This window comes from Coturnix japonica, chromosome 3 (assembly GCF_054131305.1).
Source record: "Coturnix japonica strain WE chromosome 3, WE-NBRP24, whole genome shotgun sequence".
NCBI classification, from domain to species: domain Eukaryota; kingdom Metazoa; phylum Chordata; class Aves; order Galliformes; family Phasianidae; genus Coturnix; species Coturnix japonica.
The window spans coordinates 19,008,650-19,025,308 of NC_140665.1; the positions used below are offsets into that span (position 1 = coordinate 19,008,650).

General features: G+C 38.4%; 1 pseudogene across 1 annotated transcript in view; it reads right to left on the reverse strand.

Moving 5' to 3' along the window:
• The window catches only part of LOC107311089 (spermatogenesis-associated protein 7-like), a 50,580-nt pseudogene that overhangs the window by 5,770 nt on the left and 28,151 nt on the right, over window positions 1-16,659 (reverse strand). Inside the window, exons 5-10 of the transcript XR_014944547.1 lie at window positions 9,158-9,279; window positions 7,059-7,551; window positions 6,894-6,954; window positions 5,933-5,991; window positions 5,211-5,282; window positions 2,552-2,609 (exon numbers count right to left, since the gene is read on the reverse strand). The product of XR_014944547.1 is annotated as a spermatogenesis-associated protein 7-like (transcript). The remainder of the gene's footprint in view (window positions 1-2,551; window positions 2,610-5,210; window positions 5,283-5,932; window positions 5,992-6,893; window positions 6,955-7,058; window positions 7,552-9,157; window positions 9,280-16,659) is intronic.

Genomic DNA, 16,659 nt, shown 5'->3' on the forward strand with positions numbered 1-16,659 from the left:
GAACTTGCAGAGGTGCTGGTTTTAGATAGAAATTACACAGAAGAGCAGAGCAGGGAAAACAAGAACCCAAACAGTAAGTTGGCAGACATCCAATGTGGGTCAAATAAGCACTGCAAAGTCCTTGACAAATGTTTCTATCTATCTGCCTATTTTGTCTACCTGGTCCAGCAAAACAGCAGTAGTGAGTAGAAAGAGTTTGGTTTCAAGACAACAAACTAAAAGAGGTAAAAGTATTTTTGTAAGATAAAAGGTCCACTCAGGAACTCTCTTCCATCCTCATGGAACTGGTCAATCCTCTTTTGAAAGTCTCAAAATAATTCAGCTTCCATTCTTTCCCCTGTGTGAACTGTGCCCCTTCTAACCAACCTCACTGCCTGCAAAGTTCTTCGGATGCTGGTTATGCTTACACTTCTCATTTAACCATCCCAAAGAACCTTTCTTCTCTCTGATCACTTTACATCCTTCTAACATGTAGAGAAAGTTTGGGTATTATTCCTCCCATCACTGCATGACTAAACATGCTACTATATGGTTTAAAAAGTCCTTTAATTCTGTTCACTGCCACTTAGTTTTATTCTTCCTTTTTGATATTATTTCAAACTCTTGTTTTTGCAGGAGAATACACATGATATCACACATTGTGATAGGATGTAGTTTAAATGCACTACTGTATGCAAACTCATCCTTCTGGAAGGAATTGAGTTCTTTCAGTCTCCTGTTAAACTATTCTCAGCTCTGCCTGTAAGGCAATCGTTCTTGAAGGTGTTGACCTTAAAAATAAGCTCAGCATCCTTTTGTCAGATGGAAATTATGAATCTTCTCAAACTGAGGTGCAGATACTGATTTTTTTCCACAAAGCTCACTTAAAATTACCTGAATTTCAGTTCAGATTTTTTCTCACTTTCGCTACCTACTGACTGTCAGCAAGATCAGCATCTAAACAGATACAAAAACACTGCTTATCTCCTAATCACATCACTGTGAAAGACAAAATGACCTTCCATGTTCTAATTATTTTATAATGTCTTTGGTTATTATTTATTCATTATGTAAAACATATGTGTAGCTCCCACATGTTGGAGAAAGTGCAATGTTTAAAGTCAGCTCTGCAAATTTACAAAAACAAATAAGCCAAAGTAGCCCATTTAAATGCTATACCATTGACACTTTCTTAAAATCCTCCCACCTGAATCTGCTGTATCAGTGTAAGTTTTAGAAGGCAAAGTTTATACCCCTGACCATGAACTCTTCTTGCTCATAAGTTGAAATGCCTTCTTAAAATCAACCAGGGCAATGAGTCACTGGAACAGGTTGCCCAAAAGAGTCTTGGATGCCCTGGAGTTATTCAAAGTCAGGTTGGATAGAGCCCCAGGCAGCCTGATCTAGTGGGAGGCAGCTCTGCTCACATCAGGGGATTAGCACTGAATGGTCTTTAAGGTCCCTTCCAGCCAAAACCATTCTTATTTCATAATTCTATGAAGGACTCGAGCACAAAATCCCTCTCAATGCTGGAATTAGTAGTCTCACTCCCTGCATGGTGAGAATTGTGGGATGAGTGCTTTTTAAAAGAGTTCTGCAACCTCCCTGTATAGTGACTCCACTTCCAGTCCTTCCTATTACCTTGTGCTGAGAAACAAATTCAAAACCTGGAAATAAACAGCTTTTGTTCACAAGCTGCAGAGTTGGACTGGGGCCTCCCCAGAGTAGGGCAGGCATTGAAATATGTTTCCCCGTTTCATAGGGAATGCTTCAGCCAGTCTGTTACGATAGTAAAGACCCCATTAATACCATTATCTTTGTGAATGATTTTAAAAGGAACACAATGTATTTTCAGGCTTTTCAAAGAGAAGTTATAAGTGTGTTCTCGGTTGAGGGCTCCAAGTTCTAGGTTAAAACAGGCAGAGGTTATTTTGTTCATCCTAAGTAAGATACCAGATCTGTTGCAGAGAGAGACGACTGTGAGTTCACGTGTGTGCCTGCCATTTTGTGTCGTCTCTCCACAGATCACTTCATTCTCAGCATGTGAGATTTTCAGGTAAGAACTTTGAGGTGTTTAATTCTTAGCAGGAACCACATGGGGAGCCTTAATGTTGAACTCTGGAGTTTTATTCTGCTCTGGAGACCAAAATCCTAAAAGGAAACTATTAAAAAAAGAAGGTTTTCTTACTGTGTTTAGTCGCAACCCACAAGTCTCTTGCTGTTCTTTTACAGAAAGTTGCAGTTGCAGCAAAAAAAAAAAAAAAAAAAAAAAGTGCTGCAAGAAACATTCTTCATAAACAGGTTTTATATAATTACAGCAATTCTGCACACTCAGTATATTAACTACCTTCTAGAGACCTTGTTAGAATAACACACAAAATCTTACAGAAAAACCTCTTTAGCAGTCCTCCACGGAAAGCACCCTTCCTGCTGATTTTGTAGAATTAGTTTTTCCTTGCCTTCTATTTAAATTGTGTAGCAGTCAATTTGCCATAAAGGGTTGCTCAGCATTGATATACAGCATTTCTGCCGGAGATGACAGTGTATTTATTAAAAGATGTTTTTTGCTTACCTCATCAAGGTTATGCCTCTTACTTTTAATATGCATTTCAAATACATCTTCTAACACCCTTAAAAATAATGAAAGCTAACATTAGTGGGAAAAAAAAAAAAAGAGAGAAGGAAAAAAAACCCAACCTGTTCAAAGGTTGAATACTTTCAAATGAGAAATACCACTCAGCCTGTCTTTCCAGATCATTTAGAATATATCCCAACTTTTCAGTGTTGCTCCACCTCCTTCCCCCTTCTGAGTCATAGCTTTAAACGGATTTAAGAAATGAAGTCTTAAACCTCTGTAAGATTGTTCGAAGTGAATGCAGTTTGGCAAGGGCTCAGACAGGAACAGTCTTTCATGTGTATATCTCCAATTACTTTTTCTGCAGTTAGTGAAGACTATTGGTGCTCTCCATGGGAATGTTGTTCTGCTCTGCTGTATTTGTGAGACTGGGGAGGCTGCTGTAAGCAGCTTTCTAGATTCAGCTATATTTGGAGTCCCTTTGTCCAGGATATTGCATTACTAGAAGGCAATTTCTGAATTGCCTTTAGTCAACACACTTTACACCATTTGCATGGTCTCCTCAGGGCTCCAGTTATTTAAAAGAAATAGCTTTTAAGGGAAACAACAGGAGTTGAACTTTCTTGGTTATAGTTTTGTTGACAAGGTGGACTAGGGCAAGAGAGATGCCTTCAAAAAACACTCCGAATATTTTTCTTGATGGTCTGACTATCTGCAAGCAAAAGCTGTGCTCACTGTGATATGTGAGCACCCGTAAAAATGAAATCTGACAGGGAGATTAGGTTTCCAAGTTCCGCAGTTGTAATTTATTGAAACCCAACCCGGTTTGTGTTTTCATGCAGTCATAGTATATATATATATATATATATATATATACATTTTATATATATACATTTGCAATGAATCAGAGGTGCTAGAAGGGCTGTTTTGGTTGTATGCTACTTATTTGAATTGCAAGAGCATTAATCATTTTAACTGTAGGCAAACTCATCTAAATAAATGGAGATTTTAAAGTATGTGCCTATTGTATACAACCTGCAGCATGTTTGCTAAGGCCGACAGTTGTTTCTTTTCTAGCTCGTCTCAAAGACCTATTTAGAAATTCAGTTCTGGAACTGAAATGAAAGTCCACTACTGATTGCTTTCTTGTATTCTGCAGAGAAATTACGTTGTTACTAGAGGTGACCCAAGAAAATAACAGATGATCATTCATATATTTCTAGTAACCTTTATTTTCAAGGGAAGAGAGCACAGCATCTAAAAACCTCTATCTGAATTCAAAAGGTTGGTCCTTTCACCCTATATGCCTAAGCACAGTCACCCTTGAGCCCTGAGCTGGGCTTAGCATGGAGCACAACCCTTTGCTGCTGTCACAGCATTTATGTACTAGCCTGGGTTCTTCTGTTTGGTTTTTTTACTATTGAGAAAATGCTTGTTTTCTGAAGGATACCAGTCTTCCTGTTAATTTGGAGGCTGACACACAGCAGATTAAGTCTTTATTTTGTTTTAAAGTTATCCTTTTTTTTTTTTTTTTTTTTAAACAATGTGAATGGGCAGGCAGGAAGCTCAGCAGCCTCTTCAATGTTTGTTGAGACTGTGATGTCCAAAGCTTCTACTGTTCCTCACACTGTAATCAGAAAATTCAAATGGAAACCTCCATTTCTAATTCAGGCATCAAATGTAAAAGTCTGAAAACCACTACACTTAGAAGGAAAAAAGAAAGCTCTTGCCTTCAACTGCTTGCTTAGAAAACAAATAAAATGTCCATGGTTTCTTAAAACAATTTTAAAAGAGCCCTAGGGATTATCAGTAGAAAATCTTGGTGTGGTATCAGAATGAGCTTGATTCACACCAAGAGGTTAACACCTCTCCAGAATCAAGGCGAAGCATTTGACCAAGACAATCTGAACACTTGTGGTAAATTCTCAGCCAAAGAGCCTCCTATTTAAAATGCTGGCCAGGCCATGGCATAGAAAAAGGGGACACAGTGTTGCAGCTTTGAGCAGGCCTTCAAATAGACCCATGGATAGAAGATAGTTTTCTGCTAAAAATTGATAGGTGGGATAGGTGGCATGGGAGCACATACAGATTGTGAAACCATAAAAGGATGATGCATTGGGCACCAGCACAACTGAGTACATTTGGCTCTAGTCTTCATGCATGCATTGTTAATTGACAGAGCACACATCCTAGAGGAAGTAATTATTGCATTAATTCATTTTGCTCTTCTGTAAGGGAGAAAGAACTCTAAACACAAAATCTTTTGCTGTGACACAATTTGCTAAGGAACAATCACTGTAACTCAAATTTGTTCCATCAGGACTGACTTGGAACTGGAATCAAAGTGTTGTCACAGTAACACTTGTTGCCTTACTGTGTACAGGAATGAGACTGAGAACAGCATCAGAAAATATGACATTTGCATGTTTCTACTAGAATTTACTGGGAAATACAAGGATGACTACCAGTATTTTCTGTTCAGCTGCTCAGTTTAAATCAGGAGTCCTATAAAATGCAGTTACAAGAATATACACCAAGCTAAACTGGCTTCAAATTTCATTTTAACCTAATTAAAAACATCATTCCTTTACATCAATTAAATAACTGGTCAGTATTTTCTAGCTAAAGTGAAAACTAAGAAACGCAAAACACTTACTCTTCCTGGTAACAACTTCCACTCAAAATGTCATTTGTAAGATCCTGAAGAAAAAGAAGACACTCTTCTTTTCTGCACAAATACATAAGCTTTCAGCATCTTTCATTAAAGCACACAGAACACAAAGTTTACAGTACAACCCACAGCAGCAGCATTTTTATAGTAACTAAATTAAAGAAGGAATTGGGCCAACATATTCAAAACTGATGAACCTCTTTACTAAGATGGGTTTTTTTACTGTCTGGGTTCATGCTCCTTTAAAAGAGTGCCTTTCAGAGCTCTTTGGTCAGCTTCCTAATTATATTAATTCATTAATATAATTTAATACATTGATTTCATTAATCAAATTATCTATACCTTTCAAGAAAATCAGTTCATGAAAAAGTGTCCCAATGGACACATAGATAGCACAAGAGATTACTTAGTTATTAGTTTAGTTATTATGTATTTTGCCTACAGTAAGAGGGGACTCAGTGGTATGACTCAGAACAGCTTTTCCAATTTTCCTCCAAAAGAAGAAGGCTGAAGCTTGTATCCGTAATGGAGTCATTTCCACTCACCACACATTGGTGCTGGTAAATGACTCTTGTGCCTCATTTTCAATTTTCCATCATATTCCTATTTTAACATTTTGTTCTAAACTTAGAAACAGTTCTCATATATATATATATATATATATATATATATATATATATGTATATATATATATATATTTAACTTACTTTTCTTGTGGTCCCAGAAAAAGTGGCATTTCAGAATTAGGAATCCATAATTCACAGTTCTGTCACAAACAGGTAAAGTAAAAAACTAGATTTTCGATTATCTTTGTATTAACATTTTATATTTCTATTCAGAGCACTGGGGGAAATGATTTGATTCCATAATACATAAAAATACACAGCAACACTATACAAAAGTGACAGGTCTGCTCATGTGAAATTAATGTCTACAGTGTCAATCACTTGTGAATAAAGAAAGACTGTTTCTACTAGTTAGATTCACATTAGCAGAAATGGAAAAGAGAAAAAACCCTGCAAACACCATGTAGGAAAGCTGAAGGTTTGGGAAAACTGGAAATATTTAGAGAGCTCATTTGAATAAGGTACATTTTTCTTTAAAAGGATGTGCTAATTATCTTTAAAAAATCAGACAGATGATGTATAAAAGGAGATAGATCCCAAAATTATCCTCGCTCATGAAATAGGAATATGGATGAATTTAGGAGCTTCTTTTCTAATGTTTTAAAGTAGAAAGTCTGGTGGTTGGAATATGGTGTGCAATAATCCCAGCTAGCAAAGAGCTAGCACACATCAGGACTGTATGGCATACTACAGTCTGACTGTAGGCTGAGTGCTTAGCCCTTTGCCTGGGAGATTCTGGGCCCTAAAGTATTAGATCAATGAAGTGAAAAGGCTGCTTAAAATTAAGATACTGTTTTTTACTTTGCGTAATGCCTGATTTATGTTTCTCAGAGAGTTACTTAAGCTTTTCCTATTTTGTTTGCAGAAATCTTTTGACCCTATATTGCCACGTTAGATGCTTCAGTTGTGATCTTAGTAACTGCTCTTAATGTACACTCCCCAGAAATTATGTAATCCGTCCTTTCTCTACACAAGCAGGACAAGTTTGTGTATGAATAGTGGCTTCCATTCATTTTCTTTCTACCAAACTGGGTGCACCAACCTCAGCTGTCCACGTAGAGAAGTCATCTGAGTGTGGCCTCATATGTGCATCTTCTAAAAAACTGAAAGATCAAAAGCACAATGAAAACCAATTATTTTTGCTTAAAAGGGTCATGTTTGAAAGTCAGATTACTTAGCTTTTAGAACTGATGCATAAACAATGTACCTGTGTAACTCCGTTTTGTTTTCATTACTGCCATCAGCTGATTAAGTGACAGTCTGCCAGGAGATGAGCTCTTTTTGGGGGGAGGAGGATTATAGCACCTGTGCTTCAAGAGAAAAGATTGCTGTGATGTCTTTAAGATTTGTGGGGTAAAACGTTTTTTTTCTGTGAAGCAAATGGAGTGTTTGTCAAGGAGGTCCCCAGAGTATGTTTTGTTAGAGGAGTTTTGAAATGCCTTCTTCCTGTTGTGACTGTTTAAATGCAAATGAGACTGTTGGAGCTGCAAAGCAGATGACCTGTCTTTACCAAAGGCAGGAACATGATTCTGGCATAAACTATGCTGAGCAGTCTTCCTTGCAGAAGAGGCTGGCAACTGAGTTCTTGAACTGAGCATCTGAAAAGATACAGAGGAAGGCTGCACTCTCTCTGTCCTGGAATAGCTGTTCTGTGCAGGTGTCAAATGTAGGTGACCATTTTCCAGCAGTGAACACCTCATCTGCAAGTTAAAGAACAAAATACCAAGAAAAAAAATTATATATACATATCACAAAAGCAATCTGCTGATGTCAGTGCCTCCTATAAACTGACTCACTAAGAAGGAAGTTTAAGAAACTTAAGTCTTCAAGCTGCTTCAAGTGGTCTCAATGAGCTGCAGTTAGAAGTAAAGCAACATTGTCGCTTTGTTACAGCTAGTTTTTAACACGTCCCCTTTTTAGCTTCCTTTTCCTTCCTTCTCTGGACAAAGATGAGGTTTCTCATGACAGGTATTGTTAGGAAATTACAGAAATTCCTCTTTCTTTGCCAGGGCTCACAGAGGGAGATTTTTCCTTCCTTGGTCATCGTCATTCTCACAGCAATCCTCTTTAGGAGCAGTGGGATGACACCTACTCACTCTCCTTGCAGGACTATTCAGGTATGAGCTCCATTTTGAGAGTCTGAATTCCAGCAGAACTACTGTAATCCACATAAATACCATCAGTGAGATTACAGTCTACCATTTTCTTTTTTATCTCAGTGGAACCAAGGTTTTACAAATCAAAATAATACAGATGTTTGAATTGGATGACCTACTTTATAAACAGCGTCTCTGGTAATCTAGTGATAAACACTATAATTCTCAACAAATAGAAAGCTTTACAATCTAAATATAGATTCCTGAGGGACTTTTACCCTCAGAGAGACTCAGTACTGTAGCAGAACAAGGTGTTTTGGATAACGTTGCCTTTTGCATTGAAGTCCATAGGTAGAATTTGGTAAAGAAGTGGCTTACTCATGCTACCACACAGCTGTACAGTCTCTGGTGCCTGTCAGAATATAAAGAATTAGGATTGAATACTTTAGTATCTTGCTTTTACCAGTGAATGCTGTTCAAGAATTCAGAAGATACAATTAAACAAGAAGACATTATTGTATTTTGTTCAGAGGGATTTTGATAAAAAACATAGGGATTTAGTTTTGGTTGTTGTTGTTTAATATTGTGTACAGCAATTTTTGTTAGAAGAATCTTGTCGTTTATGCCACAAAATTATTTCAGGAAATTCACTCAATTTTTGTTTTCCAGCCACCCACATAATACTTTCTTAAAAATTCTGCTTCAACAAGAAATTGAATCCTATTTGTCAAAGGAACAATGAGAGCACATGTGGGTTTGTGAATGCTACAAAAAAAAAAAATATTTAAGTTCTAAAAAACCAACCAACAGGGACACTTTTTAGTCATGTACTTGTGCATGACATACGGACATGTCATGGTAGATCTAAGGTGTGGGTCATGTAAGTATAAGAACAGATGAGAGTATAGCTGCTGAATCTAACAAAAAACCTAATCAAGTCATTGCAGCTTAGGTGAAAACTCAGGCACATACATTCACTAGTTTTAGGACAGTGAAACTACATGTTTTTTGCTATCTTCCCAGGCAAAACTAAGAGTCAAATATTGTTTCTGCTTGACCAGACTATAAAAAGCCACAGTGCACAAGCCTGCAGGTGCTTCCCAGCACTTCTACTTCAGACTACAGCTGACTATGAGGAAGTTGGTCTCTGTCAGGTGACTTGATATTACCTGTGTGACAAGTAGTCACATGCTGTCAGAATATCACATACCTTCTGCTGGCCTAGAGAGACAATTCTGGAGCTGAATGATGTGGCATGAAGACCATGAATGAGATCTTTCTTGTATTTCTCAAAGGTTTGCATCAGTTTTTCTCTTTTCTGCTGATCGTTGTCTGTACAAACACAAATGTAAACACAACTCTTTCAAGTTAAATCAGTGTTCAAGTCACATGTTATTATGCTCTTTGCTCTTTTTTTTCCCACTAAAGACTGTTCTGTCTCCTCCTCTTAAGGCCAGGTAGTATAAAAGGCAGACAACCACTTCTCTTTATGGATGGTGCTTGATGCTTCAGAAGCACACATCCGTATTTGAAATAAATGCAACCCAGGGCTTCATTATGTCACCCACATGGTAAGTAACAAGTTGTGGAGGCATAACAGAGCACAGTATTTTGTTCCCATCTACTGCCCACTCTTTTTCCCTTGCTTCCTGAACTCCTGCTGCTTGGTCTGTGCCTACTGTCCTGGGCAATCTGTTCCATGCTCAGTGCCCTCTTGTGCAGGACCTTACCTGAGCCCCCAGCTGCCTCTCCCCTGACAAAGCTCCATGCCATTCCCTTGGGTCCCATTGCTGTCACCAGGGAACAGAGCTCAGCACCCGTATCTCCACTCCCTTGTTGAGGTAGTTCTTTTAGTAACCTTGCATTAAATCTGTTTCAGTGTAAATGGTGTTAGGCTTATCATAAGCTATAATTTTTTTGTGTGTGTGAGTAAGCAGCTCTTCCATCTCACTAGTATTGAGACAGAATACACTTGTAACCTGGCAATGTACTATATGATTGCAGGTTTTCTTCAGAGGGGGAGATGTATTGCCTGGAGTTTAGTATTGCACATTCGTGAATTAGCAGAAGACTTATAGGGTTTTAGTAAGTCTTAATGAAAGTAATATTTCATTCAGAAAATGAATAATTGAGACTTTTTTTTTTTTAAAAAAAAGCAATTAGGTGTTGTTCTAAATTTTTGGCTTCTCAGAAGTTTGTGACAGCTTCTGTATGAGGCACACCTTGTAAAGTTGCCTCGAGGCTGTGGTGACTGTTGTGAAAAAACAGATATTTCACGAATAGCTAAAATGAAATATATCATCTCCTGAGGCATATAATCTGGCTTTCCACTCTTCCATGGACAAGAGTTCATAGCATCATCCTATTAAGAAAAAACATGTTGACAATGCAAAATCCTATTTGGATGACTGGGAAGCCGGATTATACAACTCACTGGAACAAATAACAGAATGTACTTGCTCAGTCACATTCGTGCAGAGATTAGTACCTCTTCTCTTTATCTAGGTTTGTTCAGGGCCCAAACAAACTTCCCCCCTCCCCTCCACCTCCCAGATTTTGATTAAAGACTTTGCATTGTGAAGTCCTGTTAAAAATAACAGACAAGGAGCTTGATGTAGTGCCTACACAATGGTACTGCCAGTCAGGATACCCGGCTTCTTTTGTGATGCTGTCAACAAATTATTGTGAGGTCTTGGGAAAAATTGTATTCGTGTCTCCCTGCTCATCTGCACATTCTTTATACTTGTGTGCAGGTAAGGCAAAACAACAGCCTCTAACCCAGGCAAGGCTGAGCCTTCAACAAACCATGCCAAGGGCAAGAAAATAAAATGTTCCAGGTCAGAGAACCACGGGTTTTAAACAGACATCATCTAGTATTTCACTGATATTTTTACTACAAATACAGGTTATAAATATGCCACGTGGCATTAAGCCTATTCAAACAAGTCCTATTCCTCTGCAAATTATAGTTATATGTTTTGAGTAGTCAGCAAAAAACCCTTGGCCAGAATGTCATGCATCTACTTTCCCTTATTTTCCCTAAGAGACACCGGGTTTCATTCCCCCACAATCCATCAGGTTTTGTATGAGCCTCACTCACATGAGGCAGACTGAGGGGTCCTACACTACAGCTTAGTCTATTCAGAAACACATCTGCTAAAGGTGGCTCTCCTCCCTTTCTAGCTTTACTCTCTCCAGTTTCTCTTTCCTCACCATTGGTTTTTTCTATTCATGTTTTCCCTGTGCCCCTTCTTGGGTTTGCAGGGCTGCTGTATCATAACCACTTCTGACACCAGTTGTGCTTCCTTTTCAATCCTCAACTCTTTTGCACTTGTCAAAATGACCGTGCTGCATGCTAACCTGTCATGCTCTCCAGATACATGAACAAAAGGGCCAGGAGTGGAAGACATTCTCAGTTTTTCAAGTCACACTGTTGTTTGTATCCCAAATGATAAGTGTATTTTTCTCTCTTTATAAGAACAAAAATTATGTATCCTATGCCTTCCACTCTCATATCCTTGCTGACATGTTTCAGAACTGGCTATACTTTATTGGTGAAACCAGAATTGGACATGTTATCTGGGGATGCTGCAGGAGGGTTTCAGTTGTCAGCCATGATTCAGTATTTTTCCTGAATCCGATTACAGGATGCAACAGGAGCCAGTATCTCTTGGCTACCTGTTTGCTGCTTCCCAGGCAATATAATCACATGGCATGGCCAGTGCAGCAGTTATTTAGGCAAATGAATTCACCAAACTTCCAGTTAAACTCATTTATTTGCTAATTTATCATGCTTCCTACTGTGGCAAATGTTATTTATCAATGCTATTGTGCAGTTTTATTGGTTCTTTTGCTGGTACCTGGTACTGGTCAATGCAAAAGAAAGTACGGTTAATGAAAGGGATTTGGTTGAAAGCTGGACCTTTTAAAAAAAAGGCCCCCACACTGTTTTCCTGGTATTCTTTGCTTTTTTTCCAGCTAATAAAAAATCTCATCTCTCTTTTGCTGCTGCATAGAAGGCCTGCATTCGTACCGAGCAGACACAGATTTACTCAGTAGAAAAGCTGTAACTGGTCAATCAGACTAGAACTAATCAAAACATCTTGATGATCAAAACATCATGAAAGACACCTTGTGTCTTTCAGTTCCACTTATATTTGTCCTAAATACAAATATTACGAGGCAGTGTACACCTTAGACTGATTCCACAGCTGCCCTCATAAAGAGAGGGTTATTTTCAGGTCTGAAACTATGGTCCAAGTATGAGGATAGGATACATAGCCAGAACAGTCTTCCACTAAATTGTTTACCAGATGTTACAAAACTGAGTGATTATAGTTAGAAACAGAATTAACACCTTGGCTCATGCCTTCATTTTTGACTTGCAGTGGGAGTTCTGGTTTACTTCCTACCAAGTGTTTTTAAAAAACTGGCTGAAGTTTAACCTCTGATGAGTTTTGAAACAACAAGGAAGTTTCAAGAGACTGTGGGGAAAAAGAACAGAAAAAGTGATAAATCAACTCCAGGGCTGTCAGACTGACAACAGTCCCAAGTATAACAACTCAATGGCTGCTACAAGGCTCAGTTAAAGTCAAAAACATCCACCGAAAGATCATCCTGCCAGCATGACAAGAAGAAAAAGTGATTTTAATTATGGTTGAGTGAGACAAATATGTTCATTTAAGAGACTCCTATAAGCTCCTTGGCTTTGTTCTGCAAGATATTTGGACGAAGAATTACAAGACAACAAAACTACAAGTGTTTACGAAATGGCTAACTGGCAGATCTGAAAATGTTCTTAGAAACGAGGGCTCCTTCCAAGGCAGGTATTTATAACACAAGGATCACTTTTAATGTTGTGATATTGGATTATTTCTTTCATTTGTCTGTAAAAACATAAAATCTTTCCTCACGAAGTTTAAACAGTTACAGCTGGTGAACTTGTGAGTTCCATGGGAAAGGAAGTTATTCAAGGACAAAGAGAATAGGAGGCATTTACTGTAAAAAAGTGATCTGTATCATTCAATAAAGTATATGTAGGCAAGCAGTATGCTTTTCAGCATGGATAACTGAACACCTCAGTCCAAAAAATGCAGGCTTTTACTTAAAGGAGATGAGTCTAACCAGGCAATCAGTGTTGCTGAAAAACACTCCTATCTTTTGCTAGATAAGCGGGTTCCTGTGCTTTCTCACAGTGACAGTAGCCAAAACCAGTGTAATATCGTTGTCTGTAAAGAGTGGGAATCTGGAGTGTAAGTACAGTGAACCTGCACTGTGGTCGTTTTTGATAGTCTGGGGACTGCTGCTGAAGTTATGAATCCTGCTCCAAAATTTCATGACTAAAACAGCACATATAATTCCCAAGGCTGGACAAATTCATCCTGAAAGATAGGCGTATGTCCTTCCTAGTGAGGTAAATTATCCTTTATGACAGTTTAATGAAAGATGGCATGTAAATAAATGAGGTTGGACACATTTCTAGCTCTTCCTCCCCACTAACTCGGCAGACAGCAATGTGAGGAAGGAAGACTTAGGGAAAAATCAGACTGGATAACTGCAGCACTTTATTCTTTATCCACCATGGATACTTTTCTGAAATTTCATTTTTCTTAGTTTTGGCTGCCATTGTTAACTTACATAAACTCTGATTTTAGAGCAGTGCAATACAAAGAGACACAAGAACAGTTACATTATTCACATCCATGGGCCAAATTCTGCAGTCTGCACTAATAACAGTTTGTCTGGTGTGGTGATTGCTTATTTTGGCAGTCCAGAGCAAACAGTACCATTTATCCAACAGAAATCAGTGGCAGAGAAGGCTCAAATGTTTAGATTTGATTTTAGATGCTCTTTGCCTTACTAGCTATCATTGTGAAACGCCTATGTTGGCACATTAATCTACAGTGTGTGGGTGGTTTTTAAGCCCCAAGCTCTAGTTCAGCATTATTTGTTTTCACCAATGGTTAAACTCTGCAATAGTATCAACTGAGAGAATGAAAAATGATTTTCTAGAGGAAGAAAAGCGTCTAAAATGCCAGATATACTCACAAAACTCTGCTAAGTGACACTGCCCCTTGCTGTTTGCCGTTTCATTTTCAATCCCATGCCAAACTCTGCTCATTTTGCTAAAATAAATGCTCACACTGACATTAACAGAAATTTCTCCATGAGGAAGGCAAGAAGGAATCATCTCTCTGTAGATAGCATCCAATCTGAGTATTAACAAACTTTAACCTTTTGGCTGTAACCCACATCTGCTGTGTGTGACTTGTTCTGCTTTATGAACAAATTCGTGGACAAGAGTGGAGCTGTGAGCATTTGACACAATTCCTTCGTAGTCTGCATCAAAATAAAGGAAGAACTCTCTCTCTTGTTCTGTTTGAGCAGACAACAAGATTTGGCATTTGTTTTACTTGTAAGGGGAAAGTAATCCATTTCTGTCTTAATCTTTTAGCCAGTATAAATAAGACAGAATCAACAAGTGAAATTCCCAGCTCTTCAAGTGCAACCCATTTTTGACTGCTAACTATCGACCATTTCCTTCATAAGCAAATAAGATCCAACTCTTACACTTGGAGCACCTCAGCCTGTTTCTCATCTGAAGTACATCTCAGCACATTTCTGTTATGAAAGGCCAGAACTCCTTCCCTCCCTTGTGAGTCAGTAAAAATTGACAGTGCTAATTTACACCTGTGAAAACGTGGCACAACAAAAGGATAAATCTAGCAGCACTGCTCTTGATTTTTTAAGATTCTAAGTTATTAAAAACTGCTAAAGCCTCTTTAGCCAAGATAGACTTTTGTCTCTTACCTGAAGCCAAAAGGCAGCAAGTGAAGGGATGCTGAACTGTTAATTCTGCTCGATGCTAAGAAGTGATCAAGAACTTCAGCAAACACAATTTCATACAGCTTACATTAATGCGAGTGACTCTATATCTTGTGATTGAAAGACATTATTGGTAAGCTGGAAAAACAGAAGCAGAAGACTCACAGCTATTTGCAAATCACTCACAGGGATATATGAGCCTCTGGAGAGGGATGGGTAGGGTTTTTTTAAACATTGAAATTGTACAACAGTATTCAAGGAGGAAGGGAAGCTGGAGTAGAAGGGAAATGAGGTGCTTCACTCTTGCTTAAGTATTGATTGCTGAAGCATACTGCTTTCCCCTTTAGCAGTGGAATAGGAATGCAAAGTCAAAATAGAGTCAGTGCACAACAGTTATGACAAACTCCTGCTCCCTGCATCCATCAGTGGCTCCCACTAGTTTCATCCTCCCTTTTTACAAACAGCACTGACTCTGAAATCACTGGGAAGGATGCTTCTGTGATGAACTGACTGCAGTAGAACATAGAAAACTATTCCTTAATTCCCAGCTCTGAAACAGGCTCCAGTGTGAGCACAGGTACGATAATTAATCTCTGGTGTCTTAATTTTATCACCGTAAAAGAGGTGATAGCACACATTTACTCTGTTCTAGCTGGTTCAGCTTTTGGGGCAGAAATTCCCAGAAGATGATCTTTGGGCCGTACAGTGGCTGCCACAAAGGAACTCAGGTCCCAGGCAGAGCTGCCAGCATTGTGTAGTATTGAAGGAGGGAGTAGAATTTGTGAGCCACGCTGCTCAGTAAATCACTGATAGCTCATATATTTGATATTTCCTTCATTGTGGCTCCCTTGGAATGCTGATACATGTTTCTTTTCTAGAGACTGAAAAATATATTATTAAAAACCATCTCACTAACACTCCATAAACTCACAGTGATAGAAAGTTGATGTTTGCATATATAAACACATTAATTTTCACTGATTGCTAAATGATCCATTCAATTGCCCAAGATTAGCAACAACTAGCATTTCTACATCTGTAAGGATGAAATTATGTATTTATATAATTGACTGTATAGATTATTCACACAAACTCTAATCTTCCTGAGATAAAATGCTGCAATTTTTTATGCTTTTGAGCTGTTTGGAGAAACAACTTGTTCTTATTCTCAGGTGTTGTGTTCTTGAAAGTCATGAAGAAATTTCATTCTAAAGTGGCTAAAAACCCAAACAGAAATTACTATTTTGACTAACATCTGTCTCATGCAGAAAATTACATACAGAAAAACACAAGTTATAAAAAGACCACTGTGTACCATATCTAAGCACTTAAGTACTTTGTTGACAGACAGAGCTTTTTCTTTCTTTCTTTTTTTAACAAAAAAGATATCATTCCTTTTTCCTAAAACATGTGACTCCCTATCAAAAGGCACTAAGGCTTCTTTCTGCCTGCCTGACAGGGAATCCTGAGATGTTTGCTGCCTTCCAGAAGCCAAGATGTGAGATGTTGCCAAAAGAGTGCCGCAACTTGTTGTGAGCATGGACCACTATCCACAATTGCTCTTTCATGTAGGCATGAATAACACTGGAAGCTGGAACATGGGCAGAATCAAAGAAGGTTATAAGGCCCTGGGAACTGTAGCACCCAAGCTATCTATCTGCTCTTCAGTTTTGGATGAAAGAGGGAAAGACATATGACGCACATCAGCTCCTGGCTTTATGGCTAGTGCTGGCATGAGGGTTTTTGTTTTTATGATAATGTCGTTTTCTATGAAGTTTATAACCTGTTAGAGATGAATGGGATCCACCTGTCTAGCAAAGGCAGGACAATTTTTGTCAGCAAGCTGGCCAATCTTGTGAGGCAGGCTTTAAACTGAAGAACTTTGGG